The sequence below is a fragment of the Schistocerca serialis genome, chromosome 8, assembly GCF_023864345.2.
Source record: "Schistocerca serialis cubense isolate TAMUIC-IGC-003099 chromosome 8, iqSchSeri2.2, whole genome shotgun sequence".
Classification (NCBI taxonomy): domain Eukaryota; kingdom Metazoa; phylum Arthropoda; class Insecta; order Orthoptera; family Acrididae; genus Schistocerca; species Schistocerca serialis.
The window spans coordinates 397,889,634-397,902,886 of record NC_064645.1 but is presented as its reverse complement, the minus strand read 5'-3'; positions in this window follow the sequence as shown (position 1 = coordinate 397,902,886).

The window sequence follows — 13,253 nt, the reverse complement described above, 5'->3', positions numbered from 1 at the left end:
CTTATAATTAAATGGGTTGAAATAGCGTATGTCCTTGTGGGTAAAGACTATTTCTAATTCTAGCAGCCGGCCGGAGCGGCCGAGTGGTTCTAGGCGCTACGGTCTGGAACCGCGCGACCGCTACGGTCGCAGTTTCGAATCCTGCCTCGGGCATGGATGTGTGTGATATCTTTAGGTTAGTTAGGTTGAAGTAGTTCTAAGTTCTAGGAGACTGATGACCTCAGCAGTTAAGTCCCATAGTGATCAGAGCCATTTGAACCATTTTAATTCTAATACTCTAAAATCATACAACAAAACTGCATTACTGATATCTTGCTTGAATTTGCGGCTCTCGATTTTTGTGTAAAACCTTGTGCAATACTTTAGGCAACAGACACACTGGAAATTTTACACCGTATACCAGCGTTACATTTGTCTATGTAGGTTGGTTAGTACATTGCAGAGTGACATTCTATGACCAAATCTACAAAATTTTTAATCGATCTAATGCATGATCAACACGCTTCTCGTACGTTTCAGTATTACTTTCAGCTGTCTTAGAAGCACAGGACGAACAATTTTCATCATTAATTGATAAGTAATTTGATGTCTTGCATATTCCTTAATAAGCAGAGCCTTGATCATTCTCATTATACGATTTGTAAACGAGTGAGCCCTCTGCTTTTTTTCTAAATGAATAGTTCCTTAGTTTAAATAGACACTTCCACAATACAATTGCTTCACAATCCGCATAGCTAAAGTGGAAACAAATGATGCTTAACTACTGGTCTTTTGCAATGTTGCAAATGGTTCCGACGTTCTATTCTTGATGGTACGTATATGATGTTCCAGTAAACGTTGCAAATAAAATTTGAACGTAATTCTTTGAAGGTTTTTTGCGTTACATGAAACCAAAACACAACTATCAATACAATCTGTCTTAGTCTTAACGTGCCTATCAGATACGGTACTTCAATGACTTATCCGCAAAAAACAGAAAATTACTAACAGGTCGTGCTATATGCCCTCTTATTTAGCCGGCTGGAGTGGCCGAGCGGTTCTGGGCGCTACAGTCTGGAATCGCGCGACCGCTACGGTCGCAAGTTCGAATCCTGCCTCGGGCATGGATGTGTGTGATGTCCTTAAGTTAGTTAGGTTTAACTAAATTCTAGGGGACTAATGACCTCAGAAGTTAAGTCCCATAGTGCTCAGAGCCAACCTCGTACTTACTGCTAATAGTGTCCCAAACTGCCTGAGCTGTTTCTCTGTACGCAGACTCACCAATGTCATGGCGTGTAAGTGATGATAATTTTTCAACAAGATGAATACTGTTCAGCATCTGATTTCAGATATTAAAAAATATTATTATAATGGAGTTTCTAGGAGAATGCTGCTTCTTAGAGCACCATTTATTGTAATTTAAATGAAGCCGACTTTCTTAAAAGGGTAACAAGGAAAATATTAAATCCTGAAAGCAGCTGGATTTAATAAAAAAAATAGAAAGATTAAAATGCGTACAGAAGAGTACGTAATTTTTGCAGTAGTTGTCAAAAGATTGATTTTGATGTACGAAATACCTCTAGTTAAATGTAGTAAAGAAAAAGTTGTTAGAGTGCTTCCACCAAATGGTTTTACTTAATTTAATTTGATTACTCAGAGTGCACTCCACATAGCAACTGATAACATAGAAACTGACAGTCTACCGAGACCATTCTCTTGTGTAAATAAATAGTTATTACACGCATTTGTGCTCGGATGTCAGTAATTTTGTTGTGATGTGTGATGGTGAGTAACCAAGCTAGTTTATAAATATTTGGGTGTGGACATGTATGTGTGTATGTATGTAATACCGACACGTTTAATGATACCACGTGTCCCTGAATTTCGAAGATGTACATCATTTAAATGACGCTGTCGTTGTGTCTTCAGACGTCTCAGAAACTGCAGGAGATTTGTGACGCTCAGCGTCTAAAGTGCGACTCGTTTATGAGTTCTAAAATTGCTCTAGCTCTTATGGCCGCATAACTACCTGCGTGTAAATTCTGCCGGGTCTGAGACTGCCCCGAGGTTTGTTGGGTTCGAGTAACTTTCGCAGCTCGATCTCTTTTAGAAATATAAGGTAGATCAAGCTTACATTTGCGACGTATATTTTAAAATGATTAATATTAGTAATATGTTTCTAATGCTGCCCCGAAGTAGTAGTTATAAAAACGGTTCTCAGACTTATCGTCGGATTTTATATTTGTATCACCACAATATTTCGCCGTGAACGTTGCTCCGCTTCGCCAGGTGATGCAGCCATTCCCTTTAAACTTTCAGAAACTGCGTGCAGAACGTAATCTTAGATTTGCAGTGTCACGTAATAACCTGTAAGCATTTCCTTTCGTTGTCCTCCACGCAAGGGTTGTGCATCCCACTCAAATGTACCACATATACAGAGCGTACATCTATATATGTTACTATTGAAGTAGCTATGCATTATACAACGTGTACATCGTAGAACCAAGTTAACAAATTTTTAACATGGTTTATTTTCACTCATTTAAAAAAGGTGTTCCATTCCATACATCAAGTTTTAGGATTCGTTTTTTTTTTTCTTTTTTACTTTCACCAAAATCATTTCATAAGTTTAATCGTGGAAATATGGCACATACAGATACTTTCCCATTTATAATTTTATTATGGATTTTCTGCTTCAGAGCAGTGACGCTGAATGATGCATAATTTCATTATTTTTGACGACACCACAAAAGTGATGCCACATACGCTGTATTACGTTGCTTCATGATGGTCATTTCGGTGGGAACTGATAGTAAATAATAGTTCACGTTAGCATTTGATGATACGTAAATATGACATTCCTTAAATACGCTTGGAACATAAGGACAGTAAAATGTACTATGCAGCATCGTTAAATGTGAAGTAAACGTATATTAGGAAACAAAACGATTCCAGTCTGCAAGAATCATTCACTAATCCAACATGTGCATACCATCGACGCCCGCACGTCTCATAGTAATAACTGCAGTTCTGAAATTATATCACAAGCTAAAAAGAACAAAAGCAGTGGAGGTGAGGATGAATGACAACAGGCTAACAAGAAAATCCTTTATCTCTTGCAAGAGAAATAACAACAAGTTGGAGTCAAGAATTTAGGAAATATTTAGAAGTATACTACCTAAAAGTAGGAGAGGCTGCAGAAAAAGACGCCTTCGGGATGAAAATGTTAAATGTATACGAATTCCAAGATAAAAACTATATTAAGGCGAATGTGAACTGGTCTGAAGAAAGAAAAAAAGAAGACTTGGTGAAACGGTGAGACAAATTTAGAGGAAAAGAAAAAAATCAGATGTGAATGAATTGAAGTTGTCACGTGATCCGTAGTTGGCCGAAATGGAAGGGAAAATTTTAGTGACGTATTTACAGATTAGCGGCACCTAGAAAGGTATATATCATCAAAAGAGTCCTCTTTATGACACAAACGAGGTGTGTCATTTATTTACACCCTCCCGCAGTGACGGGACGAAAAAACAACACTCGATTAAACAGACAGCCCGTACCACTACTGTGGCCAGGCAACCTCTCCCCAAGAACGCAGTTCCAGTACCAGCAGAAAAATACAAACTCTACACGAGCGCTGATGAATATTAAAAAGAGAAAAATTCGCGCCAGAATTAATTGGATATGTAGGGAGGTGAGGGGAGAAGTAGTGGCCCTCTGCTGAAGGGCAGTTGTAAATTCAGTTAGTGCTCACGCACTACGAAACAAGGCCCTCCCCGCTTGCCGGTGTCCCTCGGACTATAAACATAAGTGTTAGGGCGGGGGAGGCTGTTTGGGGTGGGAAGCAGAGAGAGAGAGAGTGAGTGAGAGAGACGGAGATGGAAGGGGAACAGTTGAGTCGACGCGCAAGGGTAGCCGGGGGCGATGATTGGGGGCGAGCTGTAATAGCGGAATGTCGCCGGGGGTTGACAAGGGATGCCACTTATTTGGGCTATTTTTCTTCTCCTTCTTTCTCGCACGAGTTACAAGAAAAGTAATGGGTTCCGGGGTCGGAGGCCTGAGGACCGAGGCCTACAAGGGAAGTCCAGCATAGACCGCGGGGGAGCCAGCCCCGCCGTCTTAGCAGCATTGACTTATTGGATCCGGGATGATTCATGTCGCGCGCCCTTATTATATCCACCTCGGTTTTACAGGTCATTCTGAGAGCTGTTCGCTTTACGGGCGCGGGGGGTTCGCCTGGGCAGTGATTCCTATAATAAAGCGGTCTCTATTATCAATTAACTCTCTGTCCTTCGTTAGTGACCGTGTGACGGCGGTCCGAAAAGAAGACTATAAACGGACACAGCCACCATTCTATATAGCGCGCGTCAGCGTTTCATTTCGCCTGGCACAGAGTTCTTTCGAGGAGGATTGTGCACTCTAAATTAGTATACTTCCTCTCTCTTTAAAACGTATTACGGTCCATATTGCGAATTCAGTGGAATGCGTTCCGAAACACACTCATAACAGCATAGCTCATAACTCACAGACATATGGCGACTGTCTCCGGCCACAGACGCCTCTCTGGGACTCAACATCTCCTATATCAGGTGAGCAGCAATCTATCCTTTTCATAATATTGTTCTTATTCCATCCTGGACTTTCAACGAATTTGGTTGCAATATACAGGAGAGTGATAATAATCAATGACGTATACGCATGCTGTTGAAAGTAAATGATATTAGAAGCAAGAAAAGTGTCAGTAAACGTGGGGTATAAAATTCATACCTTTTAAGAGCAATGAGTACTTCATATTCTACACTGTCAGCCAAATCTCTTCTACAGAAAGCTCTTTTCTTTCCATGTTTTCAGAGGTGGCAGTATCGACCAATATTAGAAGAATGTGCAGTAAACATGAACTCTGCCGTGCATACTTTAAGAGCCATGAGCACTTCCTCATTTTCACTACCGTGAAACATATCTACTGCTGAACCACTACTCATAGCTCGTAAGGTATACACTTTACATCACATATATACTAGAAATTTTTTTTTTTTTTTTGCCGATCTGGAAAGCAACGCGCTTCGAATAGAAGAGATTTGTTCCATAGTGTCGTATACGAGAAAATGCTTATAGCTCTTAAGGTACGCACTTTACAGCCCAAATTTACCAGACATTTTTGCTTCTAGTAACGTGTACATTCAACTGTATGCTTTGTATGCTTACGAGTCCATAATTATGATGCATCTTGTGTATACGAAGCCTCTCTTAAGAGTCGACAGGCACATTTCTTCTGAAGCTGCGGGAGATATTCGCAGGTTTCGGTTTTTCAATATGTAGCTTGAGTCTACTCAAAAAAATATTGCTCATTACGTCTTTCATGTAACGCCCACTGTCGATGCAAAGCGTGGGCCTACTTCCAGTTACCAAACAATTTTTTTAAAGCGTAGGTTTACGTGGCCATTCGATAGTGCGGTGCAAAATTAGTCTGATGCGATGTTCGTTTTATCGACGTGTATTGGCGGGGACAGTAAAACACGAAGAATAACTGATACGCCAGCAGAGACTAAATAGCAAGTTCAAAATTTCTATCATAACAAGAACACAGCGAATCATGGATTACGTCACAACCTAACACCCAGGGCTTTTTATGGGCTTATTCTTTGCCAAAAACAATTCGATAAGACAAAATGCGAAATTCTAATGCACTCGTGTTGGTGACTCCACATATGACTCAGAACGTGAGGTGTTTAATCGATTATCATTAAGTCAAATATAACGCTTACAAAAGTATGTAAAAATGCTTTTAAATTGTCTTCTACTTCTCTGTAATTCTTATAGATCTATCGCTGTGCTTTACATAGTTACAGTTCTTTGTAATCGCTATACGTATATTGAACTTCCCTGTACATTGAAGATAGTCGTTTTTGATGACGGCTATATATTACTGGGCTCCTCTAGGAACGTTCCCTACGAAATTTTAACAGTGAGCCGCAAGGTGATGTAGAACGTCTTCCTGCATCTGCTACTTGGGTTGGATCTCGTCAATTTTGTCACGCCATCTGGTCAGATAAGGGCCTCAGACTAATGGGTAAACTTCAAGTATCAGTCGAATGAGTGTTTGCTAATTTACCACCATGGCAGGTGGTCTACACTGGTGGAGCCTAATCTTGGAAGGTTGAATAACTCAATAAATATAAAAGTAAGTATACTCTGACGAGGCAAAGAAACTGGTACGCCTACCTAATATCATGCAGAGCAGGGCTTCCCAACCTTTTCAGCTGGCGGACCCCTTATTCAGTCGAAAATCCATGGCGGACCCCCGGTCAGTCAAGAGCACAGTAAGTTTAAATTTCAGAGCGAAATCCATGGGAACTGAAAGCTTCTTAATGCAAATGCCATGTTCCCAATGACCCCCCCCCCCCCCCCCCCCGCCCCGAAGTATCAATAGTCTTTGGTTTAGAGATGAATGGAAACAACTTGAAATTAACGATCCAATTTGAATTCCCACTGTATTCAGACACTTACTAGTGGATTTACTCCCCTTGTTCAACACACTACCCTGATTAAAATTACTTGGTAATTGACATTCCACACGTTGGAGCTGCCTTCCTCCAAGAGCAATCAATGTCACGTTCAAACTGTTCGCTGTTGACAAGCAGCCGCTTGTGGTCCGTTCACTTCCACTGTTTGGCTACTGTTGTGTAAGGAGCATGCATATTCCGTAAAAGTCGTGTGTGTGTGTGTGTGTGTGTGTGTGTGTGTGTGTGTGTGTAGATTTTTGTGAAATCCGAAGAAAAATGTTCAAATGTATGTAAAGTCTATGGGACTTAACTGCTGAGGTCATCAGTCCCTAGTCTTACACACTATTAACCTAAGTTTAACTTCCACTAAGGACAACACACACACACACACACACACACACACACACACACACATGCCCCAGGGAGGACTCGAACCTCCGGCGGGAGCGGCCGCGCAATCCACGAGGACATGGCGCCCTAGACTGTGCGGCCATTCCACGCGACTGCGAAGAAAAGAGCCAGACCCATGATTCGGGCTACAAACACATCACGAAAGAAAAGGAATTGCCTTTAAAGGACTATTGTGACATCTGTTGTGAAATGTTTGGGAAAACATTCACCTAGTTGACATGCGTTTCCAAAACCGAATGTCGTAAGCCGATGTCCCAATTCTGCTTTTGGTTGGTCAGGTGAACACTTCAAAATAGATTCTGAAAATCTGCTTTTATAAAGCCGTTTTCCAGTTCCACAATCGATTTTCGTGCCCATGTAAACAGCTCGGAAAGTCTAGTTATTTTTACGTCTTTGCGTATCTACCGAACGTCAGCTGTCAGTCCATAGCCGTGAATTAGCAGGCGGCGTTGCAGCAGTGTACTGTCAAGTTTAGCCACAGCTGACAACTACTTGGACACTATATCGTGGCAGCCTCGACGGTAAACAAATTAGGAAAACAAACAAACAGAATCTCTTATTTCTATATAAGAAGACAAAGCATTTCTCAGAACGTAAGACATTTTTTCTCAAAGGAAACAATTCCGGCAGAGGAGGTTTAACTTTTACAAGGTGGCACGTGAAAAGCCCTCATTTGTTAACGCTCGCAGCCATTTGCCACAATATAGTGTCAGAGTAATGGCAAGTAATTGTAATTGAAATATAGGCAGGCCATATTCTTAACTTTGAGGACGGAATATATTATAGAGAATAGAAATTAGCTTTAGAGATCATTTTAATTTTCGTAACAAAAATATCAATGCTAACAGAATACAATTAATAATTATTTTGTAAATCATAGAAGACAGAAACAAAATTCCTGCAGAGTTATAGTTCAGGTACTTTCGCTGAGCATCTACGAAGAAAACTGCTTTCTTCTTTACTATAAATGAGTCTGTAGGAATAATAATGACATCCTAATGTGATGGTTGAGGGTGCTTCTGCTGACACAATTTTGAAAAGTTGGGTTCAATTCTTGGCAACTGGAGACGGATGTCTGTTTCCGCATCCAGACAGCTTCGGTACTTACATTTTGTGGGCAGCATAGATCGAGAATCCAGATTCACACATGTATGTTGTGGCAAACGGAAGTAGTACACGTTTTGCCATTTCAACAAGGGGGTAGTATTTCTTGTCATCCAAACGGATTCAAAAGTGTGAGTAACCGCCAATGTTAAAACCTGATTTCATGGTAGCGTCTGTAACAATTTCTATCAACAACTCATATTCATTTGATGATAGAATCTTCGGCTTTTTGTTTACCGTGAATGGGTTAACCACCCATTCGTATTTCTGCAGCTTCTCATCTTCAGTTGTTGGGAAATAATGCTCCAACAATGACATCAAGCTTCGGAGATGTTCCAGGATGTTGATGAAAGAAATTCTTCCCAAGCGCCAATGTTTTGTTTTTTTCAAAAACTCCTTGAGAAGAGGAAAACACTCGACCCATCCCTCCTCGACACTCTCTGCCCAAAAATTGATTGTCCTCTTGAATGCTCGAACTTTGTCGATAGCAGTGACCTTCGATTCACTTTGCCCTTGGAGTGATATATTCATTTCGTTCATTTTGGGGAAAGTATCTGACCAATAGGCAAGTATACACCGCCAATTTTCGTCATTAATAAGCTCTGCTAATTTGGTGTTATGCTCCAAAAGTCTAAGACTTCCAATCTTTATTAGTACAACCGAGAGAGTGCATTCCCATGTGAGAGCCACCTCACTTCCGTGTGGAGAAGCAGGGATCGATTAAGGCTTCCCATATCTTCACACAGTATTGTGAGAAGTCTTGACTTCAACGGCCTTTATTTTATCTAGTTAATGATTTGAATGGATTCGTCTAAAACTTTCTTGAACGAAACAGGAATTTGTTTCGTAGCTAAAGCTTATCTGTGGAGAGCACAATGACTACTGCTGCAATTCTTGCCGTTTTCTTTTATTTTCGTTATTGCTGTAGGACTGTAGGACCTGTCATACCTTTTGCACCATCTTTGCACACATCTATGCAATTAGACCATGAAACTTGGTTAGTCCTTAAAAAATCATCGAATATACGGAATATTTCAGCACCTGTTGTGTTGACAGGTAGTTGTCTGCACAATAACAGGTCCTCCTCAAAACATACAGAATATTCATAACGGTCAAAAGCCAATAAAATCGCTAATCCTGCAACATCAGTGGATTCATCTATCTGCAGAGAAAATGAATTGTGTTGGATGCGAGACACAAGAGTGTCTTTCACATCATTTGACATGTCAACAATGCGTCATTTGACAGTATTGTTTGATAATGGCACCGAAGATGCAAGCTTTTCTGCCTTTTCGTCCAGCATGCAAGAAATAATATCATTAACACATGGCTTTATGAAATTTTCTGCAATGGTATGAGCGTTGCCTGTTTTTGCCACTCGATAACTAACCAAGAAAGAAGCTTTTAAGGAATTTTCATTAATTGTTTTTGCATGAGTTTTCACTCAATGCTGAGAAGCAGCTAGTTCAGCACTCTTCCTATTGAAAAAATCGATGTCTTAAGCCTGGAAAACCGGGTGAGTACCTTCGAAATGACGGCGCAATTTAACTGGAACCATTGAACTGTTCAGAAGGACTCGCGCACAAATTACACACTGAGATTTACCCTCCTTTGTCTCCATAAAGCCCATTTCTAAATAGCTTTCGTTGTATTTACGCTTCTTGGTTATTCCATTTCCACAGGCTATTGCAACCAATGGAGTACTTGCAGTGTTTTCACATAATAAATCCTGCTGTGGAGCTTCTTGTGATTCTTCTTCCTTTGGTCGTCCTCCCTCCTCATTCATTTCAACTGGAAACTTCCTTTGTTGTGAAGGCGATGGAGAAACTACACCCTTCTTTAATGATCCTGACTTCAGCCACCGATCCCTATTAGAAGTAATAAACTGGTCAAAAATCGACTTATGAAATAGGTAGTGCACTGACAAAGCAAGTTTAACATTTAACGATGCCTGGAGCCGCATACGTGGCAGCGAGCGCTGTGGTTGGTCGACAAAGCTCGCTCCGTGCATGCGTAAAAGGTTTCAGCGCATCTAGCGCCGTGAGCCTGCGCACAACGACACCCGTATTGTTGCGAAACAGTCGATCAGAGAGGCCGCATTCTCCAACACTGAACTGTGTATGCGTTCTCACTTAGGAACCGCAAAGGCTGCTTGGGAATACGACCTGAAGTAAAAGTACACATGTCTTTCACACGAAAAAAAAAATAGTGATGAATTTGATTTTCACATTTTTATTCAATAATTTTACTCATTATTTAACACGATTTGGTGAAAGGTGACCGCGGACACCCTAGAAAGAGCCGGCGGACCCCTAAGGCGTCCGCGGACCACACGTTGGGAAGCCCTGATGTAGAGCATCCGCAAGTACGCAGAAGTGTCGCAAAATGACGTGGCATGGACTCGACTTACGTCTGAAGTAGTGCTGGAGGGAACTAACACCATGAATCCTTACGAGTATGATGGGGTGGAGATCTCTTCTGAACAGCATGTTGCAAGGCATCACAGATATGTTCAATAATGTTCGTGTATGGGGAGTTTGGTGGCCAGCGAAAGTGTTTAAACTCAGAAGAGTGCTCCTGGAGCAACTCTGGAGCAATTCTGGACGTATGGGGTATCGCATTGTCCTGATTCAATTGCCTAAGTCTGCCGGAATGCACAATGGATTTGAATGGGTGCAGGTGATTAGACAGGATGCTTACGAACGTGCCATCTGTCAGATTCGTGTCTAAACTTGTCAGGGTTCCCACATCGCTCCAACTGCACACGTCCCACACCATTAAAGAGCCTCCACCAGCTTGCACAGTCTCCTGCTGACATGCAGGGTCCATGGATTCTTGAGGTTGTCCTCATCTCCCTACACGTCCATCCGCTCGATGCAATTTGAAACGAGACTCATACGACCAGGCAACATGTTTCCAGTCATCAACAGTCAAATGTCAGTGTTGACGGGCCAGGCGAGGCATAAAGCTTTGTGTCGTGGTCAGTGGACGACTGGAAACGACTGATTTTCTTTGCATTATGTGTATGCATAGTGATGAAGGCTAGTAGAAATTCTTGCATGATACAAGAGATAATGAATTTAACTCATGAAAGGAGAAAATATAAAAATGCAGTAAATGAAGCAGGCGAAAGAAAATATAAAGTCTAAAAAATGAGAACGACAGGAAGTTCAAAATGGCTAAGCAGGAATGGCTAGAGAACAGATGTAAGGATGTAGAAGCATATATCACTAGCTCCTCCAGTAAAATTAAACAGACGTTTGGAGAAAAGAGAACCTCCTGTATGAATATCAGGAATTCAGGTGGAAAACCAATCCTAAACAAAGAACGGGAAGCTGAAACGTGGAAGGAGTATATAGAGGGTCTGTAAGAGGGAGATGTACTTGAGGGCAGTCTTATGGAACTGGAAGAGAAAGTAGATGAAGATCAGATGGGAGATATGATGCTGCGTGAGGAATTTGGCAGAGCCCTGGAAGATCTAAATCGAAACAAGGCCCCGGGAGTAGACAACATTTCTTTATAACTACTGACAGCCTTCGGAGAGCCACTCATGACAAAACTCTTCCATCTGGTGAGCAAGATGAATAAGACAGTTTAAATACCCTCAGACTTCACGAAGAATATAACTATACAAATTACAAAGAACGCAGGAGCTGACAGGTGTGAAAATTACCGAACTATCGGTTTAATAAGCAACGCCTGCGAAATACTAACACGAATATTTACTATCAAAAACTGTCTTCATCGCAATTTATTTATTATGGTGACGGATTTTGACCACGACTGTGGTCATCTCCAGACCAATGAGTAAGAACCTCCTTCTGGTGGTAAATCACTAGTAGTACTTTAGAGACGAATGGAAAAACTTGTAGAAGCCGACCTCGGAGAAGATCAGTTTGGATTCCGGATAAATGCAGGAACACGGGAGGCAATACCGACCCTACGACTTCTAATAGAAGATACGTTAAGGAAAGGCCAACCTACGTTTATCGCATTCGAAGACTTAGAGAAAGTTTTTGACAGTGTTGACTGGAATACTCTCTTTCAGATTCTAAAGGTAGGGTGGGGGTAAAATATAGGGACCGAAAGGCCATTTATAACTTGTACAGAAATCGGACGGTAATTATAAGACTCTATGGGCACCAAAAGAAAGCAGTAGTTGAAAAGGGAATGAGGCAGTGTTGTAGCCTATCCCCAATATTATTCAACCTGTATATTGAGCAAGCAGTAAAGGAAACAAAAGAAAAATTGGAGTAGGAATTAAAGTCCCGGGAGAAGAAATAAAAACTTTGAGGTTTGCCGATGATATTGTAATTCGGTCACAGACAGTAAAGGATTTGGCAGAGCAGTTGACCGGAATGGACAGTGTCTTCAAAGTAGCATATAAGTTGAACATCAACAAAAGAAAGACGAGTGTAATCGAGTTAAATCAGCTGATTCTGTAGGAATTAGATTAGGAAATGAGACACTTCAAGTAGTAGACGAGTAATGCTATTTGGGAAGCAAAATAACCGATAATGGCCGAAGTAGAGAGGGTATAAAATGAAGACTGGCAATGGCAAGAAAAGCGTTTCTGAAGAAGGGAGATATGTTAACGTGGAGCACAGATTTAGGTGCCGGGAAGTCTTTTCTGAAAGTACTTGTATGGAGTGTAGCAATGTATGGAAGAGAAATATTAAGGATAAACAGTTTAGAAGAGAATAGAATAGAAGCTTTTGAACGAATGCTGAAGATTATATGGGTAGATCAAGTAACTAATGAGGACGCATTGAACAGAACTGGGGGGAAGTGAGATTTGTGGCACAGTTTGACTAGAAGAAGGCATCAGTCGGTAGGACACATTATGAGGTATCAAGGGATCACCAGTTTAGTACTGTGAAGGACGCGTGGTCGGTAAAATCGTAGAGGGAGACCAAGAGATGCATATAGTACGCAGATTCAGAAACATTTACGTTGCAGTAGTCACTCAGAATGAAGAGGCTTGCACAGGATGGAGTAGCTTGGATGGCTGCATGAGACCAGTCTTTGGACTGAAGAGCACAACAAAACTGGTGTAGCGTCAACAATGAAGTAGGGAAGAGGTGGTGTTACGGTTTGGCGTATTTTTCGTGGATAGGGTGTCATCCGCTTATTGCAGTTACGAAAACGGTAAATGCAGACGATATGAACACATTTTGCAGTATTGTGTACTACGTACAGTAGAGGAACAGTTCGGCGACGATGGTTCTTTGTACCGCCAATACAATGCACGGTGTC